Source organism: Bidens hawaiensis, unplaced genomic scaffold (genome assembly GCF_021521415.1).
Source record: "Bidens hawaiensis isolate Kalapana, Puna unplaced genomic scaffold, B.hawaiensis_p1.1 tig00004774_1, whole genome shotgun sequence".
NCBI lineage: Eukaryota > Viridiplantae > Streptophyta > Magnoliopsida > Asterales > Asteraceae > Bidens > Bidens hawaiensis.
The window spans coordinates 167,095-181,984 of NW_027491298.1; the positions used below are offsets into that span (position 1 = coordinate 167,095).

The following is a 14,890-nucleotide window of genomic DNA, read 5'->3' on the forward strand; positions in this document are numbered from 1 at the left end:
CAATTAGTATTCAAAATTTAGTCCTTCCTTATCTAATACTTTCAATTATTATACACAATGTTGTAAAAGTAGTTTTCCAATGCCGAGTACTCTCCGAGTACTCGCTACAAGGTATGGCACCAAAGAGAGTTTCTCCAACTCTGCCTAGTTACTAAGAATTGATTAAATATGGTCAACCTCAGCCAAAATCACATCTAATCGGTTAACTTGGGCCGATTTTGACTTTAAGAATAAAATATAATTCATATTTTTATAATATTAAAAAAACATATCACTTTTTTTAGTTAATGATTACCAAATTTTAGAATAATTTAGTATTTGAAAATATATTTATCTTACTTATATTGATATTCACTTATTTTGTTATAAATATTAGTATACTTATAATATTAGACATATATATAATATTCAAAAATCAGTTTTCTTACCAATTCCGAGTACTCTCCGAATACTTCGAGTACACCCAACTCCTAAGTTGACCGCATAGGGTCCGTCTAGCGACTTTTGCAACCATGATTATACATAATAATTACTATATTCACTTTATGCAACTTTAAGTCTTCTAATATTCTGCTAACTCAGAATAATCACTTTTATTTGAACATGGCTTTTTTTGTCATTTTTCTGGCAACTACATTCATATAAAATAAAACAAATCATTTTTTTTATATTTTAATTTTCGGTTTTATATGTTGCTTGATTATACAATTGTTAAAACACATAATATTCTAGAAGAGTAAGAATATACGAATAAAGGACAAAATATACAAATAGATTATATACATAGAGAAATCTATAATTTACTCTCAAGGACGAATTGATATAATCATATAACTCACCAAAATGAAAAATACACGAAAAGAATATTGAATAACTTTCAATATATTATAAAAGAATTATATAACTAAAAAACATCTATTACACATAACTCGTGTCTCTCCTGATAAACCATAACTCGGTTGTGATTCAATGTCAAACCATAACTTGGTTTATATATATACTAACAATAACTTTCTAACCAAGACATTGCCAATTTTAATTACAATCAATTTAGAAAACATTGTAATTAAGAAACATAACCAACTATGATCTAACCCACTTGTCAATATTCGTCCATCAAGTTCCGCTTGTGACTGAATCCAGAATAATTAACATACACTAATTTTAATAATGCACATGTTTCATACATCAAATTAACACGACATAGTTGATGCATATAGGATATATAGGTCTAATAACGCAATACCACATTCCATCGTATTACATCACATGAGTTACGGTAAATTGCAAAGATAACTTCTATGTTCAATGCCCACTAAATCAAATATGGAAGTTGTTTGATGCAAAAGTTTGAACTCAATCTCTGCGTCACGATTCCATATCTTAAATCATAATGCATCTAACAACGAACATAGATCCTTGATTAATCCTCAAACAACGAGTGGAAGCGTAGTTAAATGACCTAAACCAAAAAAAATTAACCCCATAACAGATGTTCATGATTTTGTAAGAACTTAAGATGATGATGTTCAGATCTAATGAAATTGAAAGGGCAAAAACAAATTAAAAATCAATCTAAGTTAATTTTCGTTAGGAATTATTCTTTGTTCAACGCATTTAATACATCGGCATATTTTCTCAACTATTCGTACTTCGGAGGAAACAATTACAATTCATTATTGGAGCCTCCGCAATGGGTGTTTGTAGCTAATGTTGATCCTTGGACCACTTTTGGTGCCCTCCATCCGTGTACAATATTAGGGTTGGCAACCAAACCGGTACGTTATGACGTGATAAGTGTTCTTTAACTTCCATTTTACTTGGTACAACTTAACTAAAAACTTAAAAGTGATTGCGGGTCATATTTTGCCATATTTTAATTTCTATTCGATTTTAGGTCATTTAATTTAAATAATCATAAAAAATTACTTGTGTTAGCATGTTCACTTAAAATCTTGACATGCATGTCTGGATTTTAAGTTGGTGGAGGAAGGAGATTATGAGAACAAAGAATCATTAAATCGATAAGCTGTATTAGCATTCTACGTAAATTTTTTTTCTTTTTTTGAAAGTTAAAGTTTCTAAGACTTGATGTGATGATATAAAACTTGGATGCTCGCTGTAATATATTTCTAAGACTTGGTCCTTGTTTTTTAAAAGTTACTTATTTAATTTCTGGAGCAAGCTAGAGTTTGTGCCCATGTGGTTTATGGACGGGACACACTTGTGATCCTGATTTAAAAAATGAGCATGTTGTGTTCCTGTGATTTACATGTGAAATCAGTTTGCGTCCTTCTGTCTATTAATGTCAGATTTGTTTGTTTAGAAAAGAACTTAAATGATATTTATGCCCTTATTTATTGGTCATTTACGTCTATGTGCTTTGCAATTTTACAACTCCCTCAAAATTCAAAAAAATACAGATAATGACCATATTCCAAACGCATTACCTATTTCTCTTAAAAAACCATCCATAACCATGAAATTGATCACTAGTAAACCATGAAATTGATTACATACAAACTTGATCACTAGTAAACCATGAAATTGATTAGCAAACAAAGCAAAACAAAACAAACAATGATTAAGGAAAAACCTTCATCAACAAACACACTTGCTCAGTAAAAAAACTTTGATACGCCGATCCAATCTTCCCTACCTCCTCGTCCAAGCAACATATCAAACATCAGGTTAGGCCAAATTTTCAATGTCACCCTCAAGTTCAACGAAAGGTGGGCTCATGATGACATTTACCTTGATTCCGGCTACATAAACATAAGACTATTCACATAACTAACTCTTATCAAACATGAACGATTAATTAAAGATTGATCACTAGTAAACAATGAAATTGATTAGCAAACAAAACAAAACAAACAATTACTAAGGAAACGCCTTCATCAACAAACAAACTTGCCCAGTAAAAAAACTTTGATACGCTGATCCAATCTTCCCTGCCTCCTCGTCCAAACAACATATCAAACCTCAGGTTAGGCCAAATTTTCAATGTCACCCTCAAGTTCAACGAAAGGTGGCTCATGGTGACATTTACCTTGATTCCGGTTACACAAACATAAGACCATTCACATAACTAACTCTTATCAAACATGAACGATTAATTAAAGATTGTTAAGTTAACTTACATTAAAAAAAATTATAAAAATTATTTTCAATCATGAATTTTAACTTTTTCACGATATTCTTACTGTACCTAAAGCTGATAAATAATTTTTAAATATTGTTTTACCTAATGTACCAAGTGTTGTGGATGAGGGAGGGGCGTCACCCACTGGCCACCTCTCCAACTAATGCCTAAGAGACCACAACACTTCGTCGATGCTAACAATGCCCCCTCTTGAAAACTGACTAACGACCAAGAGGCTAAATGATGTGAAGGGGGGTAATTAGACCAAACGTAGTGGGTGCTATATCCTCCTAAAAAGCCTCCATCGCGCCACCCCCCCCCCCCCCCCCCCCCCGACGCTATGGGTGCTTTGGGGTGAGGGACACTTCACACAAAGCGCCATGTGTGTTTGGTCAAAGTAGCCGTTTGACAACGGCTTTCTTTTTTTTGAAAAAAAATTAGTTTTCATATATATAAACCAAAAACCCTACAACAATCTTCACACCTCGTAAATTCTCTTTACAAACCCTACAACTCTCTATATCAGCAGAAAATGAATTCTCCATCTTCCTCCGACATAACCAACCGATATTTTGAGAATAACGAGCACGCGGCCGATGACGAGGCAGAGCAGGCGGTATGAGTGCAATTACGCTTGCGTCAAAGTATATGCAATCTCTTCATTCTCATCCTCGCTCGGTCTTAATAAGAGATTATATTGAACGAGACTGCTTAGGTATAAACGATCGTTTGATGAAAGATTACTTCAATGATCCGCTAAGATACAAGAACCAAAATGACTTTTATCCATCGCTTTCAGATGTCTAAACGTTAACTTTGAAGGGAAGGCGAAGACGCTTAAATTTTAGTCGTTATTTAATTTTAATGTAAAATTTTAGTTATTTAGATTATTTTCAATAAAAATATTAAAAATATAACAAGGTAATGATTTAAAGGGGCTCATTCCACACCTTTTTTTTCCCCGAAAACCCCTATGACGACGTAGCACCACATGACGCAAGACACCACGACAGAGGCTCCATCCACTACATGGCATGCTACACTTGTTTTTTAGGTTGGTTGGTTAAAAGTCCACTCATTACCTGCATTGCAGACATTAACGTAAAACTAACTTGGTGTTTGACATTAAGATATCATCCTAAATCTCATACAAAATAGTTAGATTAATAATATATAACGAAACCCACAAAGTTTGAACTTAGAAGATGAAATAAACCACACCTCCACATGAGGATGAACATCAGATCTTACGTTTTCAAAAATTGTACGACCCGCAACATTGCATAATATATTATACGAAAAAGAATGTTTTAACCCCACAATCAGTCACCTATCTACTTTCATTGGATCAACGTCCTGGCTTTGGCTTTGGTTTTGACCACGATTTTGACTTTGACATTGGCCTTGATTTTGACTTTGATTTTTGTATTGTTCCAAGATCACACCACAGTTATTTAAAGTTCTCGAGTCCAAAAGACCATGGTTCCATAATTTAACCATAAACATTTTCCAGCACCTGTCATAACGCTAAACGTTAAAAAAACCGGCAAACAAACACCCATAAAAACGTTGAGGCAGAAATTAAAGGTTACCATAGCACTGGCGGGGCCTCGGCCAGGTCTGGACCATGTAATTTTGAGAAAGCTTCACATGCCCACGGGATATGACCATCAGCCAATACCCTGGCATTATCATAAAAAACAACTTTTGTCGATCGTGTTTGTGTTTTTTTATTTTTATATATTTTTGGGAGATTGAATTACCGTTGTTTCCTCACAAAAGAGTTCCATAGATGCATCATTTGCTTTTCGTCTGATGACACGTCAACAAAGTCATCTAGCATCTGATAAATATGAAAATTTCTGTCAGCAATTCCGTAAGTGATTATAAGACAAAATCAGAGCAGAAAGCATACCCTTCGGTCCTCAAGATCAGCCACATCATCATCCACTTCGTCTTCACTGTCCCGGTCAGCAAAGACTTGCTCCAAAGCCATGGGCTTTTTTTTATAAAACACAAATAGAAAGTAAAGATAACTAAATTGTTGTTGGTGAATGGAAAAATTACTTTTACTAACAGAAAAGAAAAACACAGGATTAATGGTCACCTGTGCTCTATGTGAGTGAAAAAATTGACGCTTCTGCAGCAGGGCTTGGCTGCAATAAATAGAATCACAAAAGAAAAAAAGAATCGATAAATGGATAAGCATTTTTAACATACCATTTGTTCATGATACACTATCGTTTCAAATTTAACGGTAATATTGATTCATTATAGTTAAAGTTTATGTATAAAATAGAGGTGGCAAGTTCAACTCGTTTAGTTATGAATATGTTTTGGGTATGCTTTATCATACTTTTATATTGTATACATTTTAATAATTATACACACACACACACACACACTTTAATATATTAAGTAAAAATTATATAAATAGTAGGCTCGTTTATTAAACAAACTTAATTCTAAGCTCACTTATTAAACAAATTTACTTTTAAACTAGATCTCGTTCAAGCTCAGCTCGATTTGAGCTTTTAGCGAGCCGATCTCAAGTAGTTAATGAGCTGTTTAGCTCGTTTACATCCGTACTAAAAGTGACCAAACTTAAGATGACTGGCATAAACGGGTGAAGGAAGAAAGAAAACCACATACTTTCTTGGGTCGGAACGTTCGACCGATAACTTTCTTGTCTTGGCAAATTGAAGCATAGGTGCTGGTGCAAGGTTACTTTCAGGCACTGACTGTGCAGGCTCGGGTTCAGCAAATGAAGGGCAGGTGGCACTTGCATCAGGACTACACGCATCAATCTCCATGTTCTCAGGTATACCTATAATTATCAATCCACAAAATATTATTATTATTAGAACAAGTAACTGGGACCCACACTTATATAAAAGAGGTAATACCATCTGTATTGTCTATAAGCTCACTAGCTGTAGACATAGTTGAATCCAGTACAAGCGGATGCACATTATTTGCATTTTGAGTTTGACTTTTCGGTTTCCTTCGTTTTCTGGATTTATGGCTGTAAAAAGCAGATTCCATAAATATGGAAACAGTTATATATGAAGCGTAAAAGATTAATATAATTAAAGCTTACCAATATGAAAACATTTGCTGTTTAGGATCAACAGTTTCAGGAATTGTCTGAAAAAACATCATTTTAGTCAACTATAAAAAAACATTTTGTATGCATTTCAAATCATATTAATATCCTGTCAAAGACTTATCAACTAACCTCAGAGGTGCTTAGGTCAGTTTTCACAGATACAATCACACCCTGATATTCTTCACCAATCTGCATAATATTAATAGTATTATGTTTTGTGACTGTAATTATTATAAGTAAAAATTAGTAACAAGAACTTTGATGGATTGATTACTAACAAAAAACTCAAAATGAAACAGATCATGCGATGAAGGCAAGTGATATTTGAGGCCCTGAAACACATTCAACAAACAATCACATGTTATGCAAATATTGTAAGTAACTTTGAGTAAATAGTACAGAACGAAGTCAATTTTAAAATCTACCTTGATGCTTGCACATTTCACCAAGCAGAATGGGCATGAAAAATCCTCGGTGACTGGAGATTTAAATGGATATTACACAAGTAAAAGCATCAGAAATGGCATTTATACTTTCATAAAGGAAACATGCAATTGTTGTACTAGTATATTCAAACGATACCTTCGGTCCGATGCAACGTGTTGTTGTAATACTTGTAGTTGAAAACAACATTTCCCACCCTCAGCCTGATAGTAAAACCAATCCATCATGTAATTACACTAGCACTATGTTATATGTGAGATAAATATCATCTAGTAACAGTATTCACAAGAGGAACTTTTATCATTAGAACCTCTATGAAAGTAATAAATGGATTAGCAACTGAATTCTAGTAGCTTTACCATGTGGAAAATTAACTTCTTTTAGGAATATGTATTTCATGATATAATATATATCTTGTATGCTACAAAGTATTTTAAACATGTTTATGGTGATTCTGAAATGTAACAAACATGTTTATTTTAGTTGTTATAAACATAAAAAAATCCCAACAAGTATACCCGATACTCACCAGTAATTACCCGACAAAACAAAAAACGAATCAACAATTATTAAACCATAAGGTACAACTTAAAAGACACAAGTGCCATAAAAATATAAACTACCTCATAACACCAGGTCGAGGAGGATCATTATACGAGTACACATCATACGGCAATATATTCTTTGCCCCATATTCTTCGGTGAAAATATCAACTGGTACCTGCTGCAATATGCTCTTCAAAAACCATAAAAACAAATTAAGATTAAAAAAAAAATGTGCTTGTCGCGAAGTAAATGGTTAAGAGCATATATACCACAGCTTCCGAGTTATAGGGTAACTGAAATGACATGCTTTTCCTCATCTACAGAACTCAACTGCAATGATAAACCCCATGGTGTGAGTGAGAAATAAGTTTATAGAAGATAGAGAACGAAAAAAGATACCAAGTACAAAGACGGAAAAAAGAATGTTTTAAGCTTCAAAAAACAAAATATTCTTAATCAGTTAACTAAACTTTAGCTGTAAAACAACACATATTCAGTAACTTTTTGATGTGATATCTTATGGAACATGGGATTTACAAATAAGATTTTCAATTCAATCACAGTTTACCAATTTTACTTAATATGTCAGAGCAAGCATACCTTCATAGAGCAGGCCTTCATATGAACAAACGACTTCATTTCAGATCTCCCTCCTAAACTTAATGGTGGAGCATTCTCCCATGAAGAATGAAGTGAATCCATTGGAATCTTCCCAAACAAACAGTAACCCGAACAATTCACTGGCACACGAAATGTAAATCAGAATACATTCACAGTATACAGAAAATAGAGATTAAGATACATGCATCCATATAAATGTATGTGCATATACATACACACACACACACACACACACATATATATATATATATATATATATAGATAATTAAATATATGCATATACATCTAGGGAGAGGTCCATTACAGAAGAATACACACACATAGAGGAGGGTTCTAAGCAGAAGACACTTCATTGCGAGTACAGAAAGAAGAAAAAAATCATTCGTTTTTGAAATTTAAAATACAAAAAAATATAGTTTAGGTGCAATATTTATCCATCTCTTTTAACATTCTAACAAAATACACAAACAAAATTTGTTTACTTGTAGAACCCATACATGTGTAGGTTATGTGTATCATGTGTAGGTAGGTATATTCTCTGCACGCATGTAGGTCATCGTTTAAAAGTGAAAAATAAATAAATTAATAAATAAAAGTAATAAAATAAAATTGTATGTAAAAAGTTTTTGAAATATGAGCTATCGATAGAAAAAATTAAACGATTTAGCATTGCTCTCGCAATAATTCAGTCTTCTGCAAGGAACATCTCTTTGCACATATACATAAATATATGAAGTTATGAACTTAAAATTCGCTTATCACATATACGTTGATAATAAAGTAGTAAGAAGATTCCGCATCTAGAGCATATCTTACATGAGTTGGAAAACATGTGATCCTCTGTTAAATCAATATTCTGAGAATTTGAGGAGTCAGCTGCAACAGAAGATAAAAACTCAAAACCGCTACAAACTTAAAATAACAATTCTCTGAATATAAAAAAAACTAGAACCAATGCCATACCACAGCTAACCAACAATATCTCAAGAGATCCAGATTTGATCTCTTTTGATAACTTATTCATCTCAGAGAGAATAAATTTTGCTGTCTCGGCCCCACCAAAAACCGTCAGCTTACGTGCACGCTTAAAGCGATAAACAGCTGTAGTCTGTGTCTGAAAAATATAAACAAAGAAAATGAGCCATTTCGCATCAAAAAGTAAACAAGAAATAGCAAAAAAATAAAGCATGAAAAGTAAATAATAAAAGGGTAAATTTGTAATTACCTCCACACTTGTAGTTGACACTGGTCTTGCCAATAACACGTAAAGAGGAAAAAGGGTCTGAACTTGAGATCCATCGGTAGAAGTCGTAGCACAAGATGTAGATACTGATATTTGTATCCTACAATACAAAAAAACGAAAATCTTTCAAAACTGTATAGGCCACTTGATGAACCAGGAGTATTAATGTGAGACCCGATTATAATATAATTACGAAAAGAAAGCCCTAATTTGTATAAAAAGCGTTGCGCCCAAAAAGATGAGAGCAAATCTAGACAGTATATTCAATAACAAAAGTAAAATCTAGTCATCAGTATAAATACGAGTTTGATATGGCGATTCTTGCCTTTTTTTAAGCTTAGCTTGTAATTTGTAATGCAGACTTCTCTGAAGAAATAAGGACTGCAAAAAAACAAAAAAAACAACACATGCAGATTTATGCATCAACACTTGGTCATGTAATATAATGCATGTAGCGGAGAAATGTATGATTTGTATCAGATCCAATAAATATAGGGCAGTTTCATATATCCCTCTAAACTTGCAAAATTACATATTTCCCCAAATCATGCTCAAAGTGCATTGTACCTTATGCATTGAAAACTAGTGTTTTAGAGAAATATATGTAAATTTGCAAGTTTAGAGGGGATAGATTTAAATCTCCCACAAATATATACTTCCGGGCAATATGTATCAATCATAGAGTAAAACATAAACGATTATGTAACCAAAAGAAAGAACAGATCAAAAAAGATTACATTTCTAACAGCGCGTCGTTGAAGAATGTTGTATAATTCAACAGGTTTACAATAAACTGACAAGCTTTCTTCAGCTGCAGCTTGTTCCTCCTGAGTCAAATCAGCACGACCTTCATTGCGACACATCTGGTCTGAGCTTACAGAGTAACTGCAATTGCAAACACGTTTCTTTTTCCATGAGTTTTGACAACAAAGCATGAGATACACAAACGAACCGACGTATATATGTACATGGTATTATAACATGACGAGTACATCTATTCAATGATTACCTAAAAAGAAAGAAAACAAATAGACCGGCAAAAAGAATCTCATAGACAATCTAAAAAAGCCCTAATTACACAAACAGAAGACATGAAGTAGCTTGTAATGCAAGATAAGTACTTGGATTCACGAGCAGCTATGAATATGCCGGGCATGCTTGTTTAGACAATGCCAGGTTGCAACTTCATAGTTATCTGCACCTACTTGGGGAAAGTCGGCTTAGGCCCCTGCAAACCTGGATTTATAACCTAATGAATCAGTCCTGTTTATAATGAACACTTCCCATGAAGGAGAATACGATCATAACACAATCACCACGTTTTGCGATATTCTCCTTGATTCCTCGTTTTAATGCGATTATTATGCAAAATGTAAATCACTCTTTTTTAAGTGTGGAACCTACTATACAAATGTCTACATTGTTGTATAAGCGATATTTACACATTCTATCATTAGTTTCTCTTCTTATATCACACCATGGCTTTCTTGCCCCAAAATTCCCTTTCAAAAAAAGTGTGCAATCTAGATTGATTAAAGTAATAGTTGTTTAAAAAGAGAAACACAGTGCTTCATACGACAAATTTAAATATAAAAAACTACCAAACGTTTAATCTTCAAACATCAAAAAATTATCTAACAAACTACCAAATGTTTAAACATCAAAAAATTTATTTCCAACAAATTACCAAATATTTAAAGTTTAAACAGCAAACATAAAAAAAAAATAGATCAAACAGAAAAAACATAAATAAAATTTTAGTTCTAACAAATTACTAAACATAAAAAATTTTAGATCTAACGAATTACCAAATATTTAAACACCATGCATCAACAAATTTACATCTAACAAATGTTTAAACATCAAACATAAACACTCTATGCAGACGGATGCAGCATTAATAATAATTACATTCACAGAAGCTAACACAATTTTATATAGAATACGATAAGCTTAAACATATCAAATTATGACCTTCATTACTTCAATCGAGTGCATATAACGAATCGGAACACAATAAACACTTGAAAATCAATTCATCAGATACATCTAAACCACAATCACTGAATTTTTTTCAACTGCAATAATCGAGCATAGGAATCGTTGATCGAGAACGATAAGCAAAGAATTGATCTGTAATTAAAGAATCATAGCGTAATTGCATGAGTATTATTATTATTATTACCTTGAGCGTTATGAACCCTAATTTTGATTTGGGGAAAAAGGAATAGGATAGATAGATAGATAGATGTTTGTTTAAAAACCAACGGCGTCTTTGACTTCTTGGTTATATGACTTGTTATGTCACCAACCACATTTTTAAATACTATTAATAGTACGAATATCAGAATATGTCACCTATAAATATTAATTATATTATTATTGTTTATATAAACTTATCTTCTTTTTTTTTTTTTTTCGTTTTAAAAAGTTGTAAGTTGGCTTATTGTTAAGCGGTTCAGTCAGCTGAGCTTCGGGTCCTTGGTGAGAGATATCTTGGAAGCTTACAATTCAGCAAGGCCAGGGGATAAAGAAAAGGAGGTTTTTTATAGGCTTGTGATCATAACTTGTTGGAACATCTGACAAGCAAGAAATGAAAAGGTTTTCAGAAGAAAAGAGGTCAAGATAGAAGAGATAATTAGAAAATCAAGGCGCTCGGATTCCTTTGGTACGTGATAGATCTAAATGGCAATCGATAGATTGGTCAAATTGGTATAACTTTGAAATCATGTAATCTGGTGGTAGTTGGTGGGTTGGTGGCGCCTCTCCGGCTTGTGGAGGGTATCTTGTTTGGCGTTTCATCGATTATTTATAAAAGTTTACTCTCAATTTGTTTGATATAATGAAAAGTTAATAATAAAACTTGTTTCATATGGATCAAAATATTATTTGATACTATGACTATGATTGATAATCTTTGTCATGAATAAAAAGAAGTTGTTTGAGAAGAAAGAAGCTCGATGATTCATATCAAAATTAGGAAAAAAGTTATAAAAGTATGTGAGTGAGAAAGGAAATTCGTGATACCTATCAAGACAGCATACAAGTTATTATTGATATTGCGTGATCAATTATACTTGCTTTTTAGTTAAATTCGTGTTAAATGTTTGAGTAATGGAAGTCTAAAACATGGTTAAACAATTGATTGATCGAGAAAATCTAATAGCAAATAGAACAAAAATAATATGCGATTACAAATACCATAAACAAAAGTCTTTGAAATATATGGGAAAAAAACCGTAGGCAATATTTCCACATGAGTTGTAAACTGATCTAAATCCACTAAGCCTATGTTACATGAAATAGTACCCAGAATTAATTTCAGAAAAATATATAATCAATCGTCGGGTCAATTAGGTTCCTTGTAATACTTACGACCCGCCTTTAGTCAATTTAGCTCTTAGCACACAATCATCCAAGTCAATTTTTTTTTACTTTGATATTAGGATCGGTGATACCTAACATTACCAATTTTTATTTTTTAACTCGAATAAGAATAAAAATAACAAACTTAATCTATATAAACTTATATGTTATCTAGACAACTATATACACAATTCACATAATATAGTGATGCTTTTAAGAAGTAAAATAAGTCTTTTAATGGATACTTTTTATAGGGTTGAAATGGACGAGTAAAAAAGTTCAATTCTTAGAAAAAATACTCAATAACCAAGTAAGCATAGTAAACAGATAGTGATGCAATTGCATTGGTCGTATCAAACCCTAGATTTGGTGTTTATCCTAAAAAATCGAGACTTTTTATAAAACATAAAAGATTTACTTGTTACTAATGTATCTCAATATATTAATTAATGAAGATGTAATGGATGGATTTATTCCGTCAAAATAAATTTTTAGTTATAGTATGAAATATTGATCTTATATAAGCTGTTCATGTATACCTTATTCATATATCTTATCATAGAAAAGATTCTCAAGAGAAACAATGTATCCTACGTTTATCTTACATGATGATGGGAACAATGTGACATTCGTCAATTTTCAAACCCGAAACCTAACCCGTTTTAAAATTTTGATATAATTCAATCCTCATTTATTAATGAAAGTATTGATATCCATGGTATTGATGATTTATGTTTATGATTTATTTGTTATGATCATCCTCACCTAATTTCAAGCCTCTTGACTCGCTTAAACTTTATTCCATCACCTAGACTTGTTTCTCACTTCATATTAGGGGTGTGCATGGCTCGTTTTGGGGTGATTTAAACCCATAACCATAACCAACATGTCGGTTAATATATAACCATAACCGATCCGTTATGTCGGTTTCGGTTAATTGGTTTTAAAGGTTATAGTAAGTCTGTGATGGGCCGTTTAACCGTATTCAATCGTGAGATGGTCGCAATCTTTAACCATGAAATCATTGGGGGTCGCTAAACCGAATGTGTCGTCTTATTCCATATGATTGTGAATGGGTCTCTAAAGTGAATTTTAGGATATATATTTTTTCAATAACAACTATGGAATATATCTAATTGATGTTAGATATATAGAAGACGGCAATTTGAAATGTAAATTATGGAACCAATATAATATGGCCGATTCAATAGCATGCAATATGGAAAGTATCTTATTCTCATCACCACAGGTATCCACCAATATTATCGACATAATAAGTGTTTGAGATAGGTTACAAACTACCTTAGTTATGATTTAAATAAATGGGGCGGTTCGGTTATCACGAGTTTGAATTAAGTTTAACCAAAACCGACCGGCATTTGGCGGTTTTCAAAAATTCATTAAACTGACCCACTGGTTATGGCGGTTAAAATCAGTTCGGTTATGTCAATTATGGTTCGGTTAACGGTTATGGCGGTTAATTTGCTCACCCCTACTTTATATTATCATAATCTTCAACTTTTTGGTTAAACATTATAATTAACCATTTAATGTTGACTAATTATGCATTCAACCATTGTTTTCAATTCAATTGATTGAGCCAATGGCCAAATCAAAGACTTAGGGCGTGTTCGTTTCACGGACTTTTTTTAAAGGATTTGGAATTGGAATTGGATTTGGAATTGGAATTGGAATGGAATGGAATGGAATGGAATGTTTGAGAATCCCTATCATGTGTTTGGTTGGTTAATATGTATTGGAACTAGAATTGGAATCTTCTTCATTCTGGGGGGGGTTTATTATTTTTTTTTGAAGAACGAGGGAAACGGCGGAAATGTTTTAGTTTTTTCACATTTTTCGTTTTTGATTTATATTTTGAGTTATGATTTTTTTATTAATTTTTTCGAATTTTTTTGGAGGGGTTTTTACTTTCCATAACAATCCTTACAAAACAGGTGGGATTTTAAAATCCATGAAATGTGGGATTTGATGGGATTTAGTTTCCATTCCCATTCTTTCATTTAATGAAACGAACATATCAATTCATGGGATTTACAATCTCATTCCTTAGAATTCCTTCCAAATCCTTGAAACAAACAGGACCTTAAAGAACCCATTAATATTATTGACCAATTCATGGGATTTACAATCTCATTCCTTAGAATTCCTTCCAAATCCTTGAAACGAACAGGACCTTAAAGAACCCATTAATATTATTGACCAATTTCAAATTTTTTGCAAACTCTTCTAGCCATGTTTACCTATAGTTAGAGCTTCTCTTCTTCTCATTCTTTGCCACACAACAATTTACAAAAGTTTCCTTTTCTTCTTGCTAATTTGGAATATTATTCAAGTTTGACTTTCAAAAGTCAAACCGATTAAGTACAAGTTTTCTTCTTTTATTCTCGTGTTCAAT

The 14,890-nt window shown here is 32.6% G+C and overlaps 1 pseudogene across 1 annotated transcript; it reads right to left on the reverse strand.

Annotated features, from left to right (window-relative positions):
* Positions 1–4,471: 4,471 nt before the first annotated feature.
* On the reverse strand, positions 4,472–11,330 carry LOC143628077 (polycomb group protein EMBRYONIC FLOWER 2-like; annotated as a pseudogene). Its single transcript, XR_013152698.1, has 22 exons — positions 11,294–11,330; positions 10,230–10,344; positions 9,846–9,993; positions 9,434–9,489; positions 9,091–9,208; positions 8,829–8,979; positions 8,682–8,741; positions 7,845–7,984; positions 7,514–7,574; positions 7,322–7,434; positions 6,837–6,901; positions 6,680–6,732; positions 6,533–6,586; positions 6,384–6,443; positions 6,246–6,292; positions 6,052–6,170; positions 5,798–5,972; positions 5,253–5,301; positions 5,061–5,144; positions 4,909–4,988; positions 4,738–4,827; positions 4,472–4,661 (listed from the first exon to the last, which is right to left on the reverse strand). The product of XR_013152698.1 is annotated as a polycomb group protein EMBRYONIC FLOWER 2-like (transcript).
* Between the last annotated feature and the right edge of the window lie 3,560 nt (positions 11,331–14,890).